Genomic DNA, 6,000 nt, shown 5'->3' with positions numbered 1-6,000 from the left:
TCAAGATCCTCAGTTGCCAGGTGCGACCACAATGCCAAATATTACTGTGATTCATTTGTTCTAATTGCACATGTGCACTAAGAAGTTAAACGAGTGTTTTGTAATAAAAGTTTCCAAATGGCTATACATTCTGTATTTAACTGGCCCCTAACCAAGCATATATTCAGACTTCATGGTAATAAGTTTGGTGTAAAAGTTCAGAAAGATCATAAAAGGCAAAAATAGGAGGATTTACCTACGTTGTGCCAAATCCTAGCAGTTACACTTGTTCTTGGAGAGCAAACAGAAGCTAACATCTAACGCTGCTGTGCAAAGATCAGACATCCACTACACGGATCCCTCAATTTTTCCCTTGGAAAGGGGAGAAACTGGAATCTGTAAGACTTTTTTTTTTTTTTCCGACTAGGCATCCTTCCAGGCTTTTCTGGAAATATACCTTTTCTTTTCCTCAAGCCAATGATGTGTCATCAAGGAGACAAAATCCCCTCCTCACAGCCTGTAGGGTCACTGGGTCCTTTTCCACGGCAAGTGTCGTTCCTACAGGTGCAAGAGCCATTGATGTCCCATGTGTGGCTCTTCCACTGACAAGTGTGGAGCAAGCAGTGAGGAGTTTCCACAGCACAGATCAGAGGGAGTGATTTCCTTCAGCTTGTTTAAGGATTTGAAGACTTTTCCCCAGAGCCTAGTTATCGTGAAAAATAGCAAGAAACAAGAGATGCCACAAACACTTTGTCAACTTCAGATCTTTCTGGCTTAAAGATGTTAGAGAGAGCTGTTTCCAGCTACGTCAGGCCAGTGCAATGGATTTAGTGATAGACTAAGGAGGAACAATCTGTTCCAATTCAAATGCATCGTGTTCCACAGAAAGCTGAGTTCTGCCCCCCAGAAAATCCTACACGGAAAAGTTCTAACAGCATTAAATAATGCCTCCTAAGCCAGAGTTACCAGAACATGTCATATTTCCACAGAAGTAGAGACGTGTAACAGTTTGGATTGTTGATGTGACTGCTTATTAAGAACAACTCCAAACCTCTTCAAGATGTGTTTAGAAAGCACAGAAAGATCCATCTGCGGACAAAGCTTTCTGAGACACACATTTACTGCGGTGCAGATGGAGGGTAAGTTATCTCTGTGCTCTGGTTCAAGGAATGGAGATACAGTCTGTAATTCTGTTTTCGATCACCAACTTTCTGTACACTGAAACCCTCATGAATATCTGTTGTATCTGTATTTTTTGGACCAGTGGCTTACATCTGCCTCAGAATAGATTGCTCAGACACAACTATCAGCACCAGAATCAATCTTGACTAGGAGCAACAAAACTATAAAAAAATAAAAATAAAGAAAATCTCCCAAGACTTTAAAGAATGGAGCAGGGCAAGGGGAAACAGGACATAAGAAGGCATTTGCTTGTACTGCAGGGCACCTATTTTTTCTAACAGAGCTGATTCTGGGAAACTGCAGATGCCAGGGAAAGAACAACTCCCTACTTCTAGGATCTGAGCTGAGAGAGCAATCCTAGAAAGACTCCATGCCACAAAAATGTTCCTAGAAACCCAGATTGGAGACAATCCCTGGACTCTGCCCAGATTAAGAAAGCTTGAAGACATGTGGCTCCAATTTGGGGGATACACCCACAGTGGGCTGGCGTGAATCCAAAAGGCAGAGGCTGAGCAGGCTCTGAGAGTGCATTATTAATAGCTGTTGCCTTGCAGCACCTGGTAATAACTGCTTTGAAGACACCAAATACTGAATGGTGCAGAGAGCTCCTGCAGTGGAGATCTAGACCTTTTCCTCTGTATTTTACTCATAAAATCTAACCTCTCCTAGGAAAACATCCCCCTATCTTTGTGGTACATGTGAGAAAGCACTCCAGTAAGAAAAAGCAATACTGCTGAAAAAATCCTCTCATAACAAAATATTGAAGCCTCTTGTTACTTCCTTATGCTTTCACAATTTGAATGAGTGCTAGCTGTACTCCATGCACTGCACAGATGTTTTTCCTCCTCATGTATTTTTTGCCCATCAAATACAAAGAACGCATCTCAACATTTCCATCAGTTAGGGCGGTTTGTGATATCTTATTTGTGGTGGGTCAACAAACTTTTCATTTAAAAGGAAACAAAAACAAAACCCAAGCAAACCTTATCAAATGGGAATGCGTATGGATGACTTCATGCCAAAAACCTCAGATTTTCTGTTTTCTTGCCATTTTTTTTGGCAAATAACTTGGAAAAGAGCAGCTAATGATCTGAAACTGGCTAGAAAGAAAGAAACAAACAAAAAAAAACCTGTTTCTGATGTAGTATCCAAAGAGACAAAGCAGCTAAAAACGGAAACGGGGACAGTTAGAGTATGGATATGTCTTTTCTCACGGGCTTCCCTGGAGCGGGAACTGCACAGAATCCAGCTGTCCCAGCTTCAGCACAGCATAAGGCTAGTCAGAAATACCCTCCTCACATCCAAAATCTTTCACTTGCTACTGAGTTGCTTACAAGGCTCATTTTAAGATCCTGTTGATTTTTAAAGCAGTGCTCGATTTAGGCTTCCGTGTAACTAAATGAGGTTTTGTTTCCCTGTTGCCCCAGTCATGTTGTGTACTTGGTAGATACTGGGCTCCAGCTTATACAGAACATGGTAGTTCTATAAATCATTAAGTGTCAGTCTTTTCATATTATGTCCAGCAGGCCTGGAACACATTGCTCGCAGAGATTCAGGAAACATCAATCCTGTAAATACCGTCAAATCAAGGTTAAAAGCATATTTCAACTTTTTTCTAATCCTCATAATATTAACTACTTTGGACTTCAATCATAATGCATCCTTTTATTTTCAATGCAGTTAGCACAGTTGTGAACACGTATGTGCTGCGGTCAAAGTGAAGTTGTGTGAACTAAAGGTAAAATTTTCCAAATAGCCTCTCACATGGAGTCATAGGAGACTTTATTTCTGAACTGAAAAGATTTCCAGGCATCCTCCTGGTCTGGATTGCATGAAACTCACACGCAGTAGCGTTCATGGTGCTACAAGTGAAGAATCTGATATTCACACAGTCAAAAGCTCCCTTTGTCACTGCTCATTGTGAATTCACATGCACTGCCTGAGACATCACATGAGGTCATAAAAACCCACAGCTATTAACTTATAGACAATAATTACTGAATCTGACCTGAACGTAGCATACAAAGTCATAGGACTACAGATAATCAAATTAGACTTCTCTGTGAATGCAGAAGACATATTTCCGAAAACAAACCAAGGGTCAGGCCCGTAGCACGTGGGAATGATGGAAAATGAAATTGATGGGAACCAAAGAAAAAGGCATACCACTCCCACTCTCCCCCTTGCAGGCAGATGGCTTTTCCAGACATGGGAGCTCTGCCTCAGAGAGCTACAAAAACAAAACAAAGCAAAGCAAAGCAAAACAAAAGGGGGTGGGGGTGATGAGCAAATGAGGGCACAGCTGAGTCAAAGTGATAACAGGACCAGTGAAATGTGCTGCATATGATTTCACTCCATTCTTTAAGCAAGATGAGTATTTCTTTCCATAGGTTTTGGGTACAGAAGCAATCATAATTGCACTTAGGGCATGGCTGTGTGGCACTAAGGCACATGGTTAGTGATGGGACTCATTAGGTCAGGCTGATAGTTGGCCTTAGTGACCTTGAAGGTCTTCTCCAACTTGGATGATGCTGTGATTCTCAAGCTGTGAGCCCTGTCTGTAGGCATGGTCTTCTGGGCAGCTCGTGGTGGCCAGTTCAGACTATTCCACTCCCGGGTACCCTGGAACACAGGGTTGTTGTGACATTTCTTGTGGAGGCTTTTGAAAGAAAACCAGACCCCAAATTCACTGGAAACACTTCAAAATGTTGCTAGAGCTATTTTTTTTCCCGTTAATTGAGGAAAATCATAGTATGTTATCTATTGGTCTCAGTCCAGTAATAACATATTGAGAGCTTCTCTCCGCTGGCCCTGGAGAAAACATATCAATGATGTAAATATATTTCCCACTCAAAGGGCTGGAGATTCTGCCATGACAATGTTAAAAATAAAATTGTTCTGAAAAAAAAAAAAAAAAAAGGAAAAGGGTAGCACATATACACAGAAAACTAAGGAAAAAGATGCAGCACCCCTACCACGCATAGGGTTTTCCAACTGAAACAGGAAAAAAAGGGAAAAAAACAACTTTCTATTTCTTAGCCACTTCTGAGAAATCATTTCCCTCTAATTGAAGCCAATCTTCTGAATCATACCTTATCCCCTCAAAGATCCTGCGGAAATAATATGCCATGGGTGCCATGCACAAGTGACTCGCCTTTGCCCGTCCCGTCCCACTCAGCTTTGCCTTTGCTATTGACAAAAAGTCATTACAAAAAGGTCAAAATAACAAATGGCTAGAATATTAGATTAAGATATTTTCTAGTCAGGAGATCCATTTTCACTGCAACATAAACACTAACATATACTACAACATACCCACAACAAGAAAGCTAAATGTTAGCTTCTACATAATAAAAATACAAATTTGCCAAAGGTCTGTGCGCACTTACATAAACCAACAGCACGTGAGCTGGGAGTCTCACACAAGTGCTAGAGCATATGGTGAACTGCTGTGGGAAGCAAGGCAGGCCATTAGGCCTTTAGATTAATTGTGATTATTTACATGCTTGCCTTCTATTCTTCCTCTCCCTTTTCATTCTCTGTAACACGCTCCCAGGCTGCTGAAATTAAAGCAAGTCGGTATCACTGTGCAGCACTGCCCTGTGCTGAGCTGGAAGGGGCCCTGAAGACCCAGCTCCGTGAATTCACATGCCAATGGTGGAGGCCAAAGGGGTGATGGATCGGCTGCAGTGCATTTTATGGGCCTCCTTGGTCTCCCTGCTTATCCCCAGGAGAAAGACAAGCTCTGGTAGGTCTAGCAGGCCACCTCCGCTGGGTATTGATCTACAGCCCCCAAGCAGAAGCAGCAGCACTGCTGGGGGACACGAACAAGTAGCAGCAGATGGGAGCAGCCCAAGCACCGGTGCTGGAGCACCTGAGTGAGCCCCAGCTGTCGCTGCAGAGCCCCCAGCTCTCTGCACCTTGCAGCAGGGATGTCACTGGCATCACCGTGGCCGGGCTAGGGAAAGCAGACAGATCGCAGCCGAGCTGACCAAAGGGAATTTTGCTTTTCAAAGTACACCGAGAGGATATCTGCAATGCAGCTCCAGCATGCCAATGTATTTAATGAACTAGCAGCACAGTGGTTTCTGTGTCACTTGTGCTAGCAAATTCTTTCCCCTGATTTTTTTTTTGTTTTAATCGCTCCAGAGGTCTGTGCGCAGGAGAGGTGCTCCTGGTGCTCGTGGCTGAACCAGGGCGTGTGAGCTGGCTTCGGTCCGCCACTGCAGCTTTCAAAACAAGGGAAAGGCACAACTGCGAGCAGTCCAGCAGCAGCAACCGGATCAGAGCAGCCCCAACTTGGCAGATATGGCTCAGCCTCCACCAGCTGCCCCAGGCGTGAAAGGGGGCAGCCAGAGCCTACCCAGCGCTGCGCCAGGTGACTCGGTGGGTAAACAAACCAACCTGGCTGAGCAGGCCCAGCTGTGCAAATGCAGGCAGCTGCTTTTCTCCATCCTGCCAGGCTTCCAGAGCTTGCTTCACAACACTGGCTGGCCACAGCACCTGTCATCACACATTAAAGCTGGGAACATTTGGAGGATGGAGCGAAACCAAAGCCGAAACCCAAGCAGTGCTGTGCCGTCCCCCTGGGGTGCTGCTGAGCAAAGCCTGCTCCATGTGTGGCTGGCCAGGCTGCTGCAAAATGGGCACTGCTCTTCCAGGTGTGCCCACATGCCACCTCCGTGAGATGGAGGAACAGCGCTGGGACGTCACCGCAACCACCACCAGATCTCAGCTCCTGCTCCTTCCACCCACATGGCCCCAGAGAGAGTATCTATCAGCTCCAGCTCAACATCAGCCTGCTCGTGCAACTCCAGCTTCCCGAGTTCTTACTTCCCC

The sequence above is a fragment of the Cygnus atratus genome, chromosome 3, assembly GCF_013377495.2.
Source record: "Cygnus atratus isolate AKBS03 ecotype Queensland, Australia chromosome 3, CAtr_DNAZoo_HiC_assembly, whole genome shotgun sequence".
In the NCBI taxonomy this organism is placed as follows: Eukaryota; Metazoa; Chordata; class Aves; order Anseriformes; family Anatidae; genus Cygnus; species Cygnus atratus.
Note: the sequence above shows the minus strand (reverse complement) of the source record.